Source organism: Tachypleus tridentatus, chromosome 10 (genome assembly GCF_004210375.1).
Source record: "Tachypleus tridentatus isolate NWPU-2018 chromosome 10, ASM421037v1, whole genome shotgun sequence".
NCBI classification, from domain to species: domain Eukaryota; kingdom Metazoa; phylum Arthropoda; class Merostomata; order Xiphosura; family Limulidae; genus Tachypleus; species Tachypleus tridentatus.
In genome coordinates this window covers 68045687-68067647 of record NC_134834.1, presented here as the reverse complement: position 1 = coordinate 68067647, position 21961 = coordinate 68045687, and the positions used below count along the sequence as shown (strand labels likewise).

At 33.4% G+C, this 21961-nt stretch overlaps 1 pseudogene across 1 annotated transcript in view; it reads left to right on the top strand.

Annotated features, from left to right (window-relative positions):
* Positions 1–21961, top strand: part of LOC143229487 (polycystin-2-like) — a 73839-nt pseudogene that overhangs the window by 39153 nt on the left and 12725 nt on the right. The window contains exons 6-11 of the transcript XR_013015901.1: positions 14628–14758; positions 15378–15628; positions 17528–17752; positions 18296–18460; positions 19065–19130; positions 20520–20750. The product of XR_013015901.1 is annotated as a polycystin-2-like (transcript). The remainder of the gene's footprint in view (positions 1–14627; positions 14759–15377; positions 15629–17527; positions 17753–18295; positions 18461–19064; positions 19131–20519; positions 20751–21961) is intronic.

Sequence of the window (21961 nt, the reverse complement as noted above, 5' to 3'; positions counted from 1 at the left end):
TAATTAATGACGTTACCAACTGGCTCACACTTAGTGCAGGACCTAAGCGATTAAACGTTTTGTAATATCCTAAACGGATACACCACAAACAGTAACCTTCATCGTGTACACGTGTAAACGTAGAAGCCTTACTACCCACCGCCAATTCTTGGGCTACTCTTTTACCAACGAATAGTGGGATTGACCTTCACATTATAATGCCCTTACGGCTGGAAGAGCGGGCGTATTTGGTGTAACGGTGATTTGAACCCGCGACCCTCAGATTAGGAGTCGAGCGCCTTAACAATCTGGTTATGCTGGACTTTTTTTAAAACTCTTCTTTGCCTTTTTAACGATTGTTTGGTTCATGAAGCTCCAGTCAACCAACCGACCTGCATTTCATAAAATATATAAAATAAACAAGAATTTATGGCTACATATTGGATTTGAATTTTGCGCAAAGCTACGATGTCTGTTAAAAAAATACGCGGACTGACGTCATAAAACAAAATGTACTTTATTTAGAAGTTACAGGTCTGGGACCCCTTCAAAGTACTCTCCTCCCCAACGCACACACTTATCCCAACGGTGTTTCCACTTGTTGAAACAGTCCTGGTACGCTTCTTTTGTGATGTCCTCCAGCTCCTTCGTCGCATTTGCCTTAATCTCGGGAATCGTCTCAAATCTTCTTCCTTTCAAGGGTCCTTTGAGTTTGGGAAACAAGAAAAAATCGCAAGGAGCAAGGTCAGGTGAGTAGGGGGGGGGGGAAAGAACAGTGATCGAGTGTTTGGCCATAAACTCACGAGTTCTGAGGGCTGAATTTCGCAGCAACACGGTGCATCTTCAATTTTTCGGTCAAAATCTCGTAACAAAATCCAACTGATATCCCACACTCTTCAGCAAGCTCCCTGACAGTCAGACGTCGATTTGCCCGCACCAGGGTGTTGATTTTGTCGACGTGTGGGTCGTCAGTTGACGTGGAAGGACGTCCAGGACGCTCATCATCTTCAATGGACTGTCGACCATCCTTAAAACGTTCATGCCACTTGAAACATGCCGTACGCTTCATAGCAACATCACCGTAAGCCGTGTTAAGCATAGCAAAAGTTTCAGTCGCAGATTTTCCAAGTTTAACACAAAATTTCACAGCAAGTCGTTGCTCCTTCAGGTCATTCATTCTGAAATCCGCCAAACGAAAAAATCGCACTTCACTTAAAACCGCGTAGCTAATACACAAATGAAGATATCTGCAATCGGGAAATGGCGTCGTAATCAGCTGATCTGTGCGAACCTTGCGACACCAAGCGGATTCTCCTGGAACCAACTGGAGCCGCGCAATTCAAAGAGTCCGCGTATTTTTTGAACAGCACTCGTACATCAGAGCAATTTGCGCTAGCCAAACCTAATTTAGCAGTGAAAAACAAGAGAGAAGGCAACTAGTTATCACCACACACCGCCAAGTATTAAATGCTCTTTTACCAACGAATAGTGGAAATGACCATCACATATAATGTCCCCACGGCTGAAACATATTTGGCGTGAAGGGGATCCGAACCCGCGACTCTCAGATGATGGACAGAACGCTGATAGCCCGTTGTGTAGCTTGCACTAAAACAACTAATAATACTGTAGTTATATTTTGAATTAAGATATTTCAGTTTTTGATAAATGTGTGGTATGATGTGACGTGATAAGACTGTAGGTTAACGTTTCGAAGCATTTCCAAATTTTAAAACTTTTTGAATCAGTATTTGAAACCAGAGTTGCTGATGATAAGTATTGAGTTAACGAGTTCAAGTAACGTACGTTGAAACCATTCAAAGACGGCTTGAAATGTAATTTTTGATTGTTGTTGCTTTAACACAAAGTTACAGAATGGGCTATTTGCGTTCTGTACCGCGAGGAATTGGCCCCTAAAATATCTTATTTTTAAGTCTGTAAACTTACCGTTGACTACTGGGAGACTTTTTTATTAATAGTTTATTGTTAAGTGCAAAGATGCACAATAGGCTATCTTTGTTATTCCCATCGTAAGTCTCAAAATGTAATTCTTAGCGTTATAAGCACTCAGACAACCACTGAGCCAATTTTTATTGAGGCATACTTATCCCTTACCCAGTTATGCATTAGAGCGTAATGTGATGATGGATTTAATTACTTCAAAAAAAGACTATCATCTTTAGATGGTAGTCTAACATTGAGTAAGTTAATGATAAATTGGGAGACATGTAGTGTGTTATCCCGAAAACAAATCATAATGCTTGTAAATCGTTGTTTGCCAACTTATTATTACATTACCATAATGTGTTGTTTTACTCTAGTATTAACAAAGTTGTTTAGAACGAGTATAGCTTTGTCATTAACGTGTAGGACAGTGAATTCAAGGATCCCTGGTTTGCACGTGGATGCTGCAAAATCGCGCATAGCATCTAGAAACAAGTTACTTTAAATAATTATATTAAAATAAAAAGACATGTTAAGATAATGAAGCTAACTAAATTAGAATAATAAACAGGTTAATTAATACACAGTAAGTTACAATAAAGTTGTTTAAATTAAACACAGTGGGTTATCTATGCTTCGCCTATCAGAGGTATCGTACCCGGTTTCTAGCATTGCAAGTTCGCAGATACATCTCTGTGCCACTAGAGGGCTACAATAAATGTTAAAAATACTGATTATGAATTGTAAACTTCTAAATACATACGAAAGCACAGTTTTATTTTTTATACAATAAAATTGCAAAGTGAAATACTACAAGTACATAGCAGTTGTAGATTTTCCCATATTACTGCAGGAATAGTTTCGTTGAAAGCATATTTGTAACCATTACATTAAGCTTGTCTGAAATAAATCAAACGTATTTTTATGAAACTTGCGTAGTCTGTATTTAGAACCAATAAATTCTCATGAAATAGCTCAGTGGCAGATTTGTTGAATAAAATTGTGTTAAGAAAATAGGTAATCTTTTATAACGCATGTGTATGTATATCTGTATGTCCATTTCATTATATACATCGACTTAACCCGATATGTGGTGCTTAAAAATAGAAATTTAGAAATAGTTACAAAGTTACTATAGCGACAGAAACTTGTCGTTTCCTATCATTTAGCCACGAGCTTTGATTGGCTATCCATTAATGTACGTGACTTAAATCTCACCAGAACTATTGTCTGGTGTAGTTTCTATAGCTGTTTAGGTACATGAAGATTTACTGTTAAACCAATCAATGGAAATAACATACCTAATCAATTACTTCCATATGTTGCCCCTAGAGGGAGTTGATTGTATCTAATTTGGTATCATAAGTTTACCCAGATGGCGTGATGTATCTAGGGGAAAGGAAACTCTCTTTCACTGTCGGCAAATGTTAAACAAAATGTTTAACCGAAATTCGCTAACATAGCAACTATCTGGGCATTGTATTGCAATACAAGATGGTAATTAAAATATAGAATATTTGAATTAAGACATGTTATGTCCTTTGTTAAAACTGTAAATGTACTGAAAATAAAATTTTTAATTACTTTCTCAAGCGTATTTAGAAGTCAACCTTGAGAATAAATAGCAGAATGGAAGAAAAAAGGCATACATTGAGAAAAATCAATAAGTTATGAAAATATTAATATTTACTATGTCAAACATTATTATTGAAATAATTAGTTTCGCACAATGTAATACGTTATTATGACTCGAAAACAATTTGCATTTATTTGAAGTTCAGCACCAAACTACACAATGGGCTATCTTTGCTCTGCCCACTACATGTATCGAAACCCGATTGCTAGCGTTATAAGTCCGCAGACATACCGTTGTGTCACTGGGTGTCTAGATAAATTGCCTTCTACACTTTGGAATAATGTGTGCGTTAAAAGACAGTTAGTCAAAACCCTCTATTCGATTATAGTAGCTCATTAGTTGGCGATAGGTATTGTTGATTAGCTGCCGTTTCTTTATGATATATTAGCTTAAAATTAGGAACGGCCAGCGTAGAAAGCACCTGTGTTTTTGTGTATATCAGAAATAGACAAATTATAACAGAAATATGCAATAATTTATCGTGATGTAGATACAAGGATGTATAATGTTTAACTTGTGTTTGTTTTTGAGATTTGTCGTCGCCATAGTTCTTATTTTATTTGTTAATAATTTTGTAACTCGAAACATATAAAAACTGTCGTGGTATTTTATACGAATGAGCAACTTCAGCTAACCATCCTTTTTTGTACTTTCTAATTAAAGATTCCATAATTTTGCATAATGTTATTTATTTTGTAACTTTCTTAGCATCTCTCATTAATTAACAGATCCCTTTGTTCTCCAAGAACCATAACGTCATCTAAAGTTATCCGAATGTACATAATAAATTATCGTTTTAAGACAACTTTCGACAATATTTAAAAATCGAGCTGATTTTCTGAAATTATGGAGATAAGAGAGAAAATACGAAAAGAAAAACGTGCGTTTATTAACTGTTTTTGTCTAACGGTTGGGAAACAGTGGGCTAAATTATCAGTAAGTAATGACGAAATTTTAGTGCTTTTTTTTAAATACTTGGTATGCCTCAGGTTGATAGTGAACTAGGAAGACTTTATTATAATTATCAGAAATTAGAGTTTCAATTGGATTGTGCATGTTCGTGTTATGAGATACGCGGGAATTGAAGCTTGATGCGTGAATCAGAATCATTGTTGTGGAATATTCTTTACGTGATGTAACTATTAAGAACATTAATAAAGAATACTTGGCGCCATAGATCAGATAATATTCAGTTGTATGTAGGAACACTTTTCGAAAGAAGGTGTTCTTCGCCGCAGCTTCAAAAAAAGTAGAAATGGACGATTAGTATGATAGATTTTTATGTGTGAAAAATATGGTTAAATGTTTATTTTTCATACACGTTAACGTCTAAATAGGCTATTTGATGTCATAAATTGCTGCTACAAGAAGGTAAAAGCCTAACATACTTTTTACTATCAACTATTATATATCAAAAAGATTTTCTCCATACACTAAAACAGGTTGTAATACTAGGAATAAATATCAAAATAAACAAAAAACACCAAATTGGACACTCAACATGTTACAGTTTGTGTTTCAGTGGAACGATCCTGAAGAAGCTATAAAATGAAATGTTAAGTGTCCAACTAAAGAAAAACAACAACTTGGTGTTATAAGGTCGTTTTAGTATTAAAAAGTCTGTTAGGCACCAGTATGCACTATAGAAAGTAAATAAAATATATCATATTTTTCAATAAGACTACACATTATTCTGTAATCCACGACGATACAACATGAGCTCATGAAAGGAAATCCGTAATGTATTTGATAAACTCTGTCAGTTTGTTTATTTTATATTTGGCGCTAAACTACACACGAGTTATCTTCACCAGCCGTCCTTAATTTAGCAGTGAAAATCTAAAGGAAAGGCAGCTAGTTATCACCAACCACCACCAACTTTTGGGCTAATCTTTTACCAACGAATAGTGGGGGTGATTGTAACATTACAACGCTCCCATAGCTGAAAGGACAAGTATGTTTGGTGGGACATGGATTCGAACCCGCAACCCTCACATTTTGAGTCGAGTGATGTTTTATGGTATTCAGTGCTTACTACAGGTAAAGGTAGCATCGGACCCGACAAGCCATGCCAAGCCAACTATCAGTGAGCAACTGTTAATGAACAAATTAGAACTTAGCACATTTTGACCTCAAAAGTGTTAAACATAGTCATTAACCGTTTTAAATCCTGAAATACAATCTCCATTTGGATCGTTATGTTGTATCTCGATGTATTCTTACTATCATTAGAAAAAATATATTCCATTTATTGAGAGAAACTAATTTGGATCAACGCTGGGTTTTAATTACGTGCGTAATAACGCGTTATACCATAGATTATATTACTGACACCTTGTTTGTTATTTGAAAAGACAATGTATTTTGAAATGTTCTGTACGCATAATGGTAAAAGAAACCCTCATGTTATCATAATTATCATTTTGTAGCATCTCAAAAGCTTAAGTATGAAGGCTTATAACGCTAAACAAATGCTGTGGGCAAAGAATAAATAGCTCATTGTGCGTCTTTCCGTTTAGGAAATAAACGAACAACAAGCCTTAATAGTTTGAAAACAATCTAGTAGAATCTTTTAAAATTTAAGTTAGATGATATGTCAAGTATGAAAAAATTATTTCGAACGTAGATTTTTATTACGGAGTTTCTTGTTCGTCCGAGGGTCGCGGGTTTGAATCCACGTCACACCAAACATGCTCGTCCTTTCAGCTGTGGAGGCGTTATAATGTTACGATCAATCCCACTATTCGTTGGTAAAAGAGTAGCCGAAGGGTTGGCGGTGGGTGGTGATGCCTAGCTGCCTTCCCTCTAGTCTTACACTGCTAAATTATGGACGACTAACTCAGATAGGCCTGGTGAAGCTTTGGGCGACAATAACAGCGATTTTGCTGGCTACTTTTTTTAAAACCAAAACAATAGTTTGGTTTATTCGTTAACTTGCTATTTTGTAATGTAATAATTTCACTTTTTCTTCCTCTTGTTACAGACATATAAGAATTCTAAATGTTAAATACAATCTCGATGTTGTGAAGCTAAAAGCTTGTGTTTTTCAAATTTTTGTTTTTTTACTTGGTTAATATCTTGTTTGAATTAACGTTTTAAGCAACCTAATTAGAAATTATATCTTTATATATATATATATTAACTTATTCGGTAGCAGTAAGAGTATATTATAATATATAAGTGACGTAGGAAGGAGTTGTATGGGGGGTGTTTGGCTAGACATGCAGAATTCACAATGAAGAGCTGCTAAAATCAGCTCCTGTGTTGCCAAAGGCAGCTCATTCTAGGGGGTCTGAAGGCATACTTCTAGTAAATTAATATAGCAATGTCATTTTCAGTTGTGGTCAAGTTAACTTTGTAAAAGTGGGGGTGCTCCACTCTCCAACACTCTCTTCAACGCCTATGCATATGTAGTTTTATTCTTTAGTGATGCCGCATGGCCAGGTGGATTAAAGCACTCGACTCGTAATCTGAGGGTCGCGGGTTCGAATCTCCGTCGCACCAAACATACTCGTTCTTTCAGCCATGGGGGCGTTATAATGTGATGGTTAGTCCCACTATTCGTTGGTAAAAGAGTAGCCCAAGAGTTGGCGGTGGGTGGTGATGACTAGCTGCCTTCCCTCTAGTCTTACCCTATTAAATTAGGAATGGCTAGCGCAGATAGCTCTCGTGTAGCTTTGCGCGAAATTTTGAAAAACAAAACAAAACAATCTTTAGTTATTTTATTTTCAAGGTCAAGGTTTTAATTAGATTAAAAATAGTTATTCACTAACGTATGTAAAAAAAATAGCAATGAATGTACTTCTTGTTACTATTATAGATTTTTTTGAAGAAAAGTTTTAATAGATACTTTGATTTGATGGTATGAAGTTGGGTTATGTAATTACTTAGGTCCACAATAGCGCACTCCATGTTTCAGTTACATGAACAAAGTACGTGACAAATGGTCAGGACATAATGAGGTTTCTGTGTTTCCGTAATGTGAATAATAAAAGAACAAAAAAAAAAAATTTAGAAATTAGATTGGTTCACGACTCTTTAATGTTAGCATTTTAATTGTACAAACCTTTCATCAGTCTAAAGTATTTGTGTAAATTAGTTCTGCAGAGTGTTTATTGGAGTATTGAGTTATAAGCTCAACAACATTCGTGAACTGAATGACATTTATATAATATATATATATATATATACAATAAACCGACATGCTTAGATCATGAAAGGAATTATTATTTAGAATTATTGTAAATAATGAACATTATTTCCTTGTTAGCCCTCTCCAGGCACTAATTTTTGATTACATTCACCTACAGACATAGGTCGTAACTAGTAATTAATCTCACAGTATGTATAGCGAATTAACTGTATTCCATTTTTAAGCGTTGTTTGTTTTCGGTCATACTGCGGGCACTGCTTTTAAAAATTTGAATTATTTTTATTATTTTAACATACATAAAATGAAGGTTACAAAGAAAGTGAAACGAATGTATATTTGTGTATACCTTTCCTCTTTTAGACAATCGACTTTTAGAATACCGTTTCTTATTTCAAAATTTTTAAGTACATCTATACAAATTGTGAATCACCTTTATTAATTTTGAAAACAATAAACCACCAATTCTTAGACCACACTTTTCTCACCGAACAGTGGGTGAGATTTGACTGCTATTTTTATATCGTACCCACAGCCTGAACGTTCAGAGCACACTTTTGCAGTAACGGGCCGAGAAACATGAACTTTCGGATTCACAGTGAGAGTATGCTAACCACAAGGCTAGTCCTTGAGAGCATGCGCCATGATTGATAATTCGATCTTTCCGTGAACACTTGCCAGAAGTTTCACTTGCATCAAAGCGTTGACTATCACCTAAATTCTCAAGGCGGGTTGTCTCTTGAACGATTTTCAATTTTTTAATTTAGATGTTTGTTTGCTAGAAAAGGCTAACCGTGTTGATGAAGCAGTATTTACAGAAATTCATGAAAATGAAGGCCTCTGTAGAATCTAGTAATTTTATGCAGTATTTAGGAATTAGCATATGGTACAATTACGTGGATCAATGATATAATCACTTAATACGTTAATCAGTAATTAATGAATGATTCAGGTTAGTGTTAGTAACGAGAGTAACTGCATATGTTCAGTTACTCGGACAGTTAGTCGGGAATCCTGCAAGCAAGTGTATAGATAAGTAAGGTGTGCGTATCATTAGTCTTAGAATCTTTGTTTAAAAGTTATTTGTGAAATTAGGTGTACAGCTTGTGTCAAAATGAAAGTATCATGTAGCAAACGTAATTGCATAAATAAATTAATTGTTGTCATTACATGAACTGGATATAACTTTGCTTTTACCTAAATAAATTAATTGTTGTCATTACATGAACTGGATATAACATTGCTTTTACCAAAATAACCTGCCCAGTTTTAGAACACATTACAACTTTGTTGTCAAAAGTGGGATTACTTTGGTAAGAATAAAATGGCAACCAGGACAAGAAGCGAGATTGAAACCTTGCTAGAAGATTGAAGAAATACAAAAAGGTTGTAATAACAGAATTGAAATAGAAAAAACCAGTGATAGAATTAAGTATTTGAAGAAAGAATTGGTAAATGCAAAGATCAAGTCAACCACATCTCTTTATGCATCTACCAAGAGTTCTAATTTAAATTACCATTTACTATCATAAGTACAGTAATACTAGTGGTAGGAGTAGAATGGTTACATAATACATGCAACACAAACTATTTGCTCCCCGCTAGTACAGAGGTAAGTTTACGGGTTTAAAACGCTAAAATTAGGGGTTCGATTCCCCTCGGTGGGCTCAGCAGATAGCCCGATGTGGCTTTGCTATAAGAAAACATACAAACACAAACTATTTAATGATATACACCTTTATCAACCAAATAAAAATCGCATGTTATAGAACAATTTCAGAAAGTCAGCAGAGCAAAATACAAATCACAAAACCACAAATTTCTTAATCTCACTGACTGACTGACTGACATTCTTGCACACTTCTAGCTGCGTTAAAGAACAGACTTACCATAGTTGTAACCGCACTAAATAGAACAATAGCCCAGAGACCGCCTGTCAATGTTAGCATGAAGTAGTTAATTAAACAGAGTAAGTTACACTGCGCAACAATTTTTTTGAAAAGTTTTCGCTGATTGTTATAGGTACCTGGTTGGTATGCGCAAATATAGTTTTGGGTTTTTTTTCATCATGTAGGAACTCTGAGAAATAGACAGTTAACTGTTTACCGGTAATAACGTATTTAACTTCGTTTATGTTTTTAATACGCTATTAAGTTCAACATAATTAAAAGTGTTTTGCTCATGATTTTCGTTTGTATTCAATGTCCGGTGCATCACGTTGCAGTGTCCAATAGTAGTCAGCAAGCATTGACGGATTCCAGTTGCCCTGATATCGTTTTTCCATTGTAGCAATGTCCTGGTGAAACCAAGATTTCGATGAAACGGTACGTGATGGGCAAATTTGGATGTGATTTTCGTGATCAGCAGCCAAAAATCTATAAGGAAACACCCAATAGTGTTCAAGAAGCAAAAACTTTGTTGTGCAGTGTTATCAACCCTTAGTGCATGTACACAACCACAACTCGCACTGCATCATCCAAATGACATTTCACACCACAGTGTGTGTGTGCCATCACATGTAATCACACATGCACACTCAGTGTTAACACCCACCATAAGTGGAAAGAATGCATACATACGTACACCATTGTTATCACATACCATAATATTACGGTGCACACTCATTCAGATGACGAATATCCTCACAAATTAACGAATGATACATAAGATCGTGTTACCTTGTGTGAAATAAGTGTACGAAGAAGTGGAATTTTTTAAATTAAAAGTTTAGGAATGAATGCACCAAAAAGTGAGGAAAAAAGATTGGAATGGGCATAGTGTAATGAAACTTCCTCTGTACAAGCTAATAAGGGATCGTGCCCAATATCTGACCCATACAAGTTTGTTTTTTTCTCTATTTATGATATTATACAGCTTATGGGTACATAAAAAAGTGTGTCTATGATTATTTTACTTTTGTGTAGACAATAACGAATGATGTTAATACACAGAAACATCTTAGGATTTTTATTTTTGTATCTTAGTCTACCTATATATTTATTGTACGAAATCAAGTTGCCTTTTCATGCAATTGCAGAAGGAGGGACATGATGTAAATAGAAATAACTCATACAGATTAGTTTCCCGCTGGTACAGCGGTACGTCTACGGACTTACAACGCTAAAATCAGCGGTTTGATTCCCTTCGGTGGACTCGGCAGATAGCCCAATGCGGCTTTGCTATAAAAAAAAAACACATACAAATTACCGGTTTTCACGAATGTCTTTTTCTTCTGGTGTGGCATAAACACTTTACAATACATGTATTGTCTCCAGTAATTCGATTCCCAGAAATCCCTAGTCATCATGTGATAAGCAGAATTATGCTTAATAAGTTTAGTCTACCTGGCTTATTGTACATAGGATAGTAAAAACAAAAGGAAGTATGCGTGAACAGGATGCTGGACACGCTCCCTTGTGAGGTTGTACAGTGGAAGTTTTATTACACCATTCACATTCGTACTTTGTTTCTTCATGTTTTGGTGTCAATTCCTACATTTTGAATTTTTTAAATGTGTTTTTCTACTTGTTAAATATGATAATACATTTGTTTTATACCTGTTACTTTAACTTTTGTGCCATCTGTGGCTGTTGGATCTTCCTGGACCACTACAGTCACAACCTGCCAAGTCAGGTTTCAGAATCTAGCTGGCTAGTTTAACAACATCGGCAAATTGAAAAATCAGTGGCATATGAAAAGGTGCCATGGGAGATATATTAGAGTCAGTTTTAAATACTTTTTATTGTAAACAGGTGGAGTGCTGAACAAAATTTTGTTCATCTTGCTGCCTATTTAAAAGGAGCAGCTTTAACTTCATTAAGTAACCTTTCAGTTGAGAGCTGTAACAACTATCAAATATTGGTAGCCTTATCCAACTGGTTCTGAATGACAAACCAAAAGAAAGTCTCTAAGTAAATAGTCTGGAGCAGGATATGGAGAAAAAAAAAGAGGTCTTAGCTGAAATTGCGGACGAGCTGGAAAGACTTGCTCAGTTATTTGTTATTTAACCTGGATGCTCCACATTAAATAATTGTCAAGCTATTAATTTATAGACGTCATAAAACACGAGGATTTACGAATTACGTTGAGACAAAGTTGGTATACGTGTGTAAAAGAAGTTAGTCTGATGGTGATGGAACTTGAAGCAATTAAAGTTAAAAATAAATAAACTAATTTATTTCTTTAATGATGTTTGCTAGCGGCTACATTCGCTCTGAAACAAATTGTATGCCTTGATTCACAAACAATATTTTATGCCTAATTTACTTATAAACTTACATCTAAATTAAAAATTGACGGTGATTGGTGATAACCATCTGCCTTCCTTCTAGTCTTACAATGCTAATTTAGAGACGGCTATCGAATATAGTCTTCGTGTAGGTTTTGCGCGAAATAAAAAAAAAACAGTTTAGTTACAAGACCATTTAAACCTGTTACATAAATATACATATTGACCACATGTTTTCAGTATGTGCTTTCCTTCTTATTTTGCAAATGTGAACATTGGATGAAAAAAGATGTAGTCATTATTTAGTATATATCAAATTAGAACATCCCGAGCGACACCTGAAAAAAATACACTCCTTTCAGAGAGTTTTCAACGAGTGCCATTGACTGTTTACAATGTATTACATGTCAAAAAGTTACAAAAGTATGCTTCCAGTGTTCTCAAAAGTCCAATATAAAATTTCTGGTATATTTACGGAACCATAAAGTATAATCTGCAGGGGCTTGTTGAGGTTCATGTTCGTGACTTTGAATTTAGCCTACAAAGATGAAGATGTTGGAATCGCAAAAGTGTTACTCAAGCATAGCCTTGTGGCATAATCATGCAGAAATATGCTTAAATAAAATTAAATAACTTTGAATGATGAAAAGAAATTCACTGGATGCTAATCAAGAGTAGGAACCAACAGGAATCCCCAAATGTTCTATCTTAGCTTCCAAAAAGATCTATCTCAAGCAGCATGCTACTTATGTGCCCACGAGTTCTATCTGAACGATGTAATACAAGCGAGCATTTTTGATTTAGGTTCATATATTCGGTTAGTTGCTGTTTAGTTAGAAGACACAAAGCTTTTTACCAAGTTAAGCACCAGCAAGCTAATATCCATTGAATCAAAGTGCCACAAGAGATACATTGCTACACTTTTTAATAGTGCAAGGAATAAGATTAAAAAAGAGTCGTTCTCATCAGGTAGTAAAGCGAGGACTTACAATATTGTACTTGCTTAACTGATTTTTTACTTACAATATGATCAATTAGACTATTGTATAAGACCTGAACACTTGGATGTAAAACAAATATAAAGACTTCACACAACCAAACTGAAAAAAAAAAAAAATTAGCTCATCCTCTAGGTATTGGAGAACAATCCAAAAGAAAAGTATTTTTATCATTTGACGGTGGCATAAGTCAGGTATATTAGGATGTTTTTCAGAAGGATATTGAATGTGATGCAAAATATGTGTCACGTGTAATGAAGAGAACGTACCATTCATCTATGATTACTAGAAACATTCAGTCTCACTGCTAATCCTGCTGCTTCTTGAAGGACCAAATATCAACCAGTAAAACCAAAAAATTAGAAAGCGCAGCTGTTGAAATTGAACAATATAAATAGCAAATAGAGAGGAAATATTTCTGCAAATAATAACAGAAAGGCTGCTACCAGTTAGCAATCAACATGGAAACAATGCTGCCTGCTAAGAAGACTGGTAGACGGACTTTCCGAATTGCATCAGTGGTATAGGAAGAAGTTGTAAAGTAGGGGTGTTTGGCTAGACGTGCAAATTTTAGGTGGCTCAACATAGTGGGTTCTGAAGCATGCCTCACAGAAAGTCAATAAAGTGATATATTTGCAGTTGTTATGTAAGACAAATATGTAAAAGTGGGAGTGCTGTAACGCCCCCTGGTTCCGATGCTCCTGTACATCTATGGCTGTTGTAGATAAATATCTTGATAGAAGAAAGTAACTGTATTATGCTTCTCTTTCATAAATATCAAGTGTCATGCTGGTTTTAACAATGCACAATTTTACCCAACTTCGAAAAAAACTGAAGTGTACAGTTTGTCTGATATGAAAGGCAAAGTGGTTAAAGCACTCGATTCATAATCTGACGGTCGCGGGTTCGAATCCCCGTCACACCAAACACGCTTGCCCTTTCAGCCGTGTGGGCGTTATCACGTGTCGGTCAATCCTACTATTTGTTGATAAACGAGTGACCCAAAAGTTGGCGGTGAGTGGTGATTATTAGATGCCTTTCCTTTAGTTTGTTTTTTTAATTTCGCGCAAAGCTACTCAAGGACTATCTGCGCTAGCCGTCCCTAATTTAGCAGTGTAAGATTAGACGGAAGGCAACTAGTCATCACCACCCACCGCCAACTCTTGGGCAACTCTTTTACCAACGAATAGTGGGATTGACCATCACACTATAACGCACCCACGGCTGAAAGGGCGAGCATGTTTAGTGCGACCGGAATTCGAACCCGCGACCCTCGGATTACTAGCCGAACGGCTTAACCAACGAGGCCATGCCGGGCTTTCCTTTCCTTTCGTCTTGCACTGTTAAATTGGGGAAGGCTAGCACAGATAACCCTCGTCTAGCTTTGCGCGAAATTCGAAATAAACCTGATATGAAAATCGTTTATCGTTAAAGTAACTGTCGATTAACGACTCGTCTAATAAATTTGTAGGTAATCTTCTTTCATAAAATATAATTATGTTTACTAGAATAAATTGAAAATGTATTTTAAATGAAAAGACATTAAATTGAACATTATGAAACTATACTTACTGTTTATATGAGAGAGGTTATTTTTAATTAATTTATGTATATTTTGGTGATAATTTTAAATTAATGTTCCTCATAATTTATGTATTTTTCTGGTGATAATTTTTATATTTCACCTTCTAGTAACTTTCGGTATGATGAGCCCAGTGATGTACTACCACACAAAAGTAATAAGCGAGCTTTTTCTTGACAGTACATTCAAAGATACTCTTGGTAGTGTTAGAAGTTCGACTCAAGTTATTGACTTCTGGCGAGTAAGAAAGTTTATTGTATGCAGTTATATACTACTTGTAATTCTGGTAAAACATCAGTTTGTTTTAATGAAAATATTGAAAGTTTCTTAATAGTATCGTTATATATATTTCTAATTGTGCATGTATATGAACTAACGTGGTAGCTTGTTTTATTCGTGTAGCTTTGCACGAAATTAAAAAAAAAAAAAAAAAATCATAATTTCCCTGTAATTTCTGTTTAGTTCACGTTTTTTAAATAACTTAATGTATGGCAGAACATATGTATAAAATGTTTAAGAAATGTGAACATTTATAAATACAATATCTCAATTGAAAGGTGATATATACTTGAAATGTGTAAAAAGGCTTAGGCAAAATTAACTTAAATAAAACGAGTTCAATTAAATAATCTAGAGGGTAAATATTTAGCAAAGAAAAACGTTCATAAGCATTAGTATATAAAAGTAATTCTTAAAAATTACATTATTATTTTTGCTATTTTCAATTATCTGTTAAATATGACGTGAATATTTTTGTTATAAAGGAGCATATAATTTGTAAATTATTCATGTATTTTCCCTATTATGTTTTTACTGTAAAAATATCTATAACCATTAGTTGTCTGATTTATTTATTATAGTTTGTTGACTATGTTATGCTGGATAATATGTATTGGGAAAACTGGTACAACAATGACCCAACAACTTCAAATGATCGTAACATCTTGTATGAGAATCGACTTTTAGGATCTCCTCGACTCCGGCAGTTACGAGTGAGAAATGATTCATGTAATGTACATGATGATTTTACTACAAGTATTTTGACGTGCTTTGATGCATACTCACCAGAAAAGGAGGATAAAAATCTTTTTGGCTTGCAGAATGGAACAGCGTAAGTTAACTAAAAAGATATACATTTGTAAAAACTAACAGATTTGTCTTAACAGGTCCATCACGAGCCAGTAGGGGACATTTTTGTTTAAAACATCAACAACAAAAACTATACAATCCGTTTTTTAAAATTTGAACTGAAGATTTTGGACACGTTTATTGGCTACGAAAGTGATTTGAAGTCGTAATACGACTGAAATCTGCCAGCGCGTCACGAACTTAACGACTAAACACAAGAAACATGGGAGTCATTTAAAATGGTACGCATAGGTAGGTATTCAGGAATCGTTTGGATCCATCTTGGTAGATATTGTGCAGCAAACCAAGTACAATATTATACCTGTAGCTGATTTCAAAGTGTTATTTTCTCTCATCCTTTTGCTGACTACCGTATAGCCTCGACCTTCCCTACCGAATCGCGGGTGAAATCGTTCGTATCTCAAGTGAAAGCTAGCATTAAAAAGGTGAGAGCAGTTGTCTGATTAATGATGCTGAGGATGTTGCTTTGTTGATTTTTACTGAATTTACTTCCAACGGGTAGACCTCAGTACTAAGTAATATTGAGATTCGAGAATGCTTTATTTCACATGAAAAATATCATTTAACAAACGAAAAATTGGCTCGAAAAAATACGTCCAAAACCACCCTCTTGGGAGTTTCCGGTTTGAACTTATTTTAGTATCCAACAAACAGTAGTGTACAGACACCTCTTGGCTCCTGAGGGACGTGTTAAAAAGTAAAGCAGAAAAGTAATTGATAATTAAAACAGGTCTTTTGTTTAGGTTTTAAAGTTTATTAAATGGAAAAGTTTAGGTGAATTTGTTGGGCTATAAATTGCATATATATGTAGCAGATATACTTAACACAAAATGTGTTTTAATTTAACACATTAAAGCTTTTGACCAATAAGGTAATCCCACTATATTGGATGTAATTTGTGTGTATATGTATCTATCTATGTATCCAATTATGCAACCAAAATAATAAATATAATGTGGTGCTGTCTAATGTTTTTCCAAAAACGGAAATCTATAAAAAAATTTACACAATTTTGATATTCAAAATTCAGACATTGGAAAAGTAAGTGTTGTATGTATGTTAAAAAACACATTTCTTTATAATATAACACAATTTTAAATATAAGTATTCTCCTCACAACACAAACACGATTTTCACCATGACTGTATGTGAGGGTTTAATTATATCTTTATTGATGTAATTACTTAACGTAGTACTGAGAAACTGGAGTTCCTAAAACTTTTTTTTTAATAAATGGTACTACTTTTAATATTATATAAAAACATTACACTTTATATCGTTAAAATTTGTGAAAATTGAATAATTTTGATGCATAGAGTTGCATTTAACTAATCAGCATAATCTAAACACTTTTTTTGTGCAGTACTTCCCAGAAAAAAATATTGTTTAGGAAATGGTCACTTTTTCTAAATTTTATCAGTAAAATATGAATAATACAATTAGTAATTACTAGCATAAAGAGCCACCCATAGGATGGTATTTGTGCTAGCAATTAAGAAAAGTGCAAAAAGTAAATATTGGTAATTTGAGAAATCAGTCTCTAAAATGAAACACTTTCTGTGTTTAAGTTTATTTTCATAGTTTATATAATTGTGCTTATACTGTGTTTTTGTTGTGTAAAGTATAAATTTCCTTTAGCAAGTAAAGGCAATTTTAGAAGGTGATTGACTATGTTTTTCTAAATGTATTTGTGGAAGGTTTTAGTGCTTTGATTTTATTGTTTCAACAAGGTTATATGGTACACCTTACTTTCCTTGAACTTACACAAATTACTAGTGGGGTATATAAACCTGTTTTGTGGTAAAATGGTAATAATCTTGACATTTTAAATTATTTTTATGTATTTCTCTGCTTTGGTTAGATGGCAATATGCTACAGAGAAACAGTTGAATGGGTCAACCCACTGGGGCAAACTTGCCACATATAGTGGTGCTGGATCATATGTAGATTTGGGAACTACTAAACAGAATGCAAAAAAAATCATGGACGAGTTACGGGACAACCTGTGGTTGGGCAGAGCAACAAGAGCAGTGTTTTTGGACTTCACTGTCTATAATGCAAATATCAATCTTTTTTGTATTGCAAAGTAAGATATTTTATCTTAAAGTGTTTACAGCACATCATTCTTATCACGTTTATGGTCTGAGGTATTATGTTTAAAAATGTCATACTGACATATTTAGAAGTATCATACCAATATTATCATCTACTGTTACAAACTGAAGTACTACAACTACCCTTTCCTTATAGTTAAATAAAGTGTTGCACTTATCACTTGCTATGTTTCTTATAAAGGTTTCTAGAATATAAATTAGACATAAAATTATTCTTCTGTTACCAAATAAAGTATCACAGAACTGTTCAACTATTATAATCTTGTGTTAGGCAGTGTGTCATACAGTTTTATCACTGTTATTATTTTGTGTTTCTAAGTGAAGTAACACATAACTTACTACTGTTAGTATGTAATGTTGCTGAAAGGATTATAAAAGTAATTAGTGTTTGTATTACCAGATGAGCTGTCATTGAGCTCTGACATTATTCTAAATTTATGATGCTAAATTAAATACAAAACCAAGGTATCTTTGTTTATTGGTGTTCTTTTATTCTTGTTATTAATATATACTAGGATTGTGTTTGAGTTCCCTGCCACTGGAGGGATGATACCTTCGTGGTCTTTTCGCGTACGGTCAAATTACTGCGTTATGTAAACCCCTTTGATTATTTCATTATGGGCTGCGAGTTCTTGTTTGCAGTATTTATTGTGTACTACATAATAGAGGAGGCCATTGAGGTAACTCTCTGTATTTTTTATCACTTTTAAAATTCTTCTCTTAGCTTCATTATTTTCATTACTATTTTCAGTTTTTAAGTATTAACATTGTTCCTCAATAAATGACTGTTGGGTTTTAAGTATTAATACTGTTTCAGTTAAATTACTTTTTGTGTGATAATAATTGTGTGTAACTCTCTTATGGCTTTCCATTTTTAGTTTCATATGTTATGTTATACCACAGATATTTGAATATGTGTTTATTTAGATGCTTATAAAACAAAAAAGAAGAAAGTTTCTTTTGAGATGTGATTTATGACCAAGCAAAGAAATTATTTGAACCTAGATATGATATTGTTACATTTCAAATTATGTACAAATAAAAAATTAACTTGTTTTTCCTATATTTGGTTATTTGGTTTCTTTCCAACCATAAAAACAAATTATTTTTAAATATTCTCTTAACTTTAAAGAATTTTAAAATTTGAGTGTATTTTTATGTTTGAGAGATGGTAATTAATACGTTTTTTTATTAAAGTAATTTTTCCATTACAAAAAGGAATTATGATTTACTAAATTACTGTAAGGTGGATTTTATCTAAATAAAAACATTTGGAATTTGTAGATCAAACAAAACAAATGCAGTTATTTCAAGTCAGTTTGGAACATCCTGGATATTGTAGTGATTTTGGTAAGTAAAGTTTTAGAGTTATCAATATTATAGCTAGTTCATTAATGTTTTGTATATAGTAAATGCTTTGTATAATTTTTTATGGATCTGTAAGGACAAAAGAATCACATTTGTTGATAAATAACCACATTGAAAGAGAGATCCACTCTTAAATTTTTTTAGTAACACTTGATTGTCATATGGCATCAAAATATTATTAAAATCATTATTGTTTTATAAATTATGAACTAGATCTCACTATGGTATATAAGTGATGATTGCTTTTGTGTGATAATAGAGTTATAACTATTAAATGGAAGGTGTACTAATATTAATCTGCAATTAATTCATTTTGTTATCAGATACTAAAGATTATTGACATATTCATCTTTTCTAAGTGGTAGATAGTACAGAGGGTTGAGTAAACTATGTTTAAACTATTTTGAAGTCTCACCAAAGTAGTTTCCAATTATTTAGGTACTTTCATAAGGCTGTCACATTCAAAGGACACTACTTTTCTGTCTTTGCTTTTCATAATTAACCTGGTATATGAGGATGATGGTTGCTCACTGCCTGTTAAAACTATTCAATTGCACAGAAGTGAGCAGATGCTGCATCTGACAATGTGATCAGTATGTTTTAATGAATACCTGTTTCATTCTATAGCTGTTTAAGATATATGATTTTGGTGAACTCATTCTCTCTTGGGCATGGAAATCCTTCTTGACCATGTTGAGTACTTTTGCTTGGAGCATGTAGACTGTTTTTGCTACTGCTTTTTATGTTTGTGAATTTTTGCCTGTTAAAAGATACAGCACGTTTTTTACCATGGTTGAGGTATGTAGTTCTCTTTCTGGATAGTCCTTGCAGTATTTATTGCAAATTTGATTAAACTTTCAATTAACTTATCCATATTTTTTTGTTTACTAATAGAAGTAAAAATGGTATCCCTGCCTTGGAAATTTTAATTATTGATCTAAACATCTCTTTATGTTTGAATATTTTGCATCAGAAATGGCTGCTATATACTCTACCCAAAAGCACTCAGGTTTTGGTAGCATAGCATTACCTATGAATGCCAAACGATGTGAATATGTTGTTTTAATATATGCCATTTCACTGCAACTTTACATTGGCTGTGGTTGTTGCATGACTTGCTTATTCAAAATAATTTTCATATAACTTACTCAACCTTGTATTCCTATGTCAATATGTATGATTATACCTTTAAGAGAAATAAACACCTCCAATTGCAATATACAATTAATAGTGATGTGCAATAATGATATCATAATTGGTTGCAAATCTCTATTGAATATATTATAATCCATCTGCATTTTTATATCATTGGTGTATTTTCACTTTTTCTTATATGATGTTATATATATATATATATATATATACTTTCAGATATCAGTGGCATGTATAGTCTTTAGTGTTTATCGAACTATAATGGTGGATAAATTGTTGGAGGAATTGTTAAATAAACCAGATGGATTTGAGGACTTCGAGTTCTTGGGGTTTTCACAAACTCAGTTCAACAATGCTGTAGCTCTGGCTGTATTTTTTGCTTGGATAAAAATTTTCAAATACATTAATTTCAACAAAACAATGACTCAGCTATCATCTACTTTATCACGGGTTAGTTTATTTTAAATATTTAAATTTTCTTTACATGTCTATTAACTATGAAGAAAAAAGTTTTGCTTTTATCTCATAAGTACATTTTCAGAGGTTGTGAAGCAGTAACAAGTAAAATAATAATATGTATATCATAGCAGAATATTATTCTTTTTTAGCTGTATATTTTTTCACTGTTGAAATTTGTTTGTTAGCTGAAAGAAGTGGGTCATTGATAATAAATGTTAAATTCTGGTAGTTAAGATAGGTCTATAATATCTAGAAAAATCTAAGAATATGATGCAAAATTCAAGTATGTTCAAATATTGATACTATAACAACATTTTTTTAACTATTAGTAAAGTTGAGCAGAATAGAGAGTTAGTTATATTTAGAGTAGTTGTCTCTGCCACATAAGGTGGACAGAGGTTATGTTTGTGTTTGTCCATAAGATTTCAAGAAAATGGCTAAATTGATTTAAACAAAAATTGATATGAATTTTGGACTATGACCAAACGTAGAAATGATTAGTTCTTGGAGGGTCAAATTCAAATGTAAAGGTCACAGCAAAGTCATTAAAATCCACAAAATCTCTATTTGTTAATATGGTCATCAATTTTTGCATAATATTTATTTGTTGAAGATAAACACCTGAACACACTTTCAAATGTTTTGAAAGCCAGATATGATTGGTGCTGTGTGGCAGAAATATGCACTTCATGGAGTGCTTCACTTTAGAAGTAAGATGATTTCTGTTTTGTGTAGTACAACTGGAGTGGCCAAAAACTTAAGCTTACAAGCTACAATACTGCTCCAGCTTTTATTAAGGATAACAGAAGAAATAACTTAAATTGTTTTGCATTTACAAGGACTAGATTTTGAGTTATTTCCTCTAGATAATGAAAAAGCACCAAGACAGAATCATATCATAATATGTTGTGTCAGAAGTGGGATTACTTGGTGAAAGTAAATTAAGTAGAACCTAAATTTGATTAAACTTCAAATGTTGGAAATGGTGACCATAAGGTCATGTAGTGAGATACAAGCATTACCTGAGATCATAAAATGTTAAGACAAGGTAAAGAAGAAAAGATATAGACATTTAAATAACCAAGAAGAAATTTATAAAAAATTAAAAGAGAGCCTAGAAGAAGGAGATATTAAAATAAGAGAACAATACAATAATTTAAGAAAGGAATTAAAAGAAAGAGAGAACTATTTAAACAAAATTA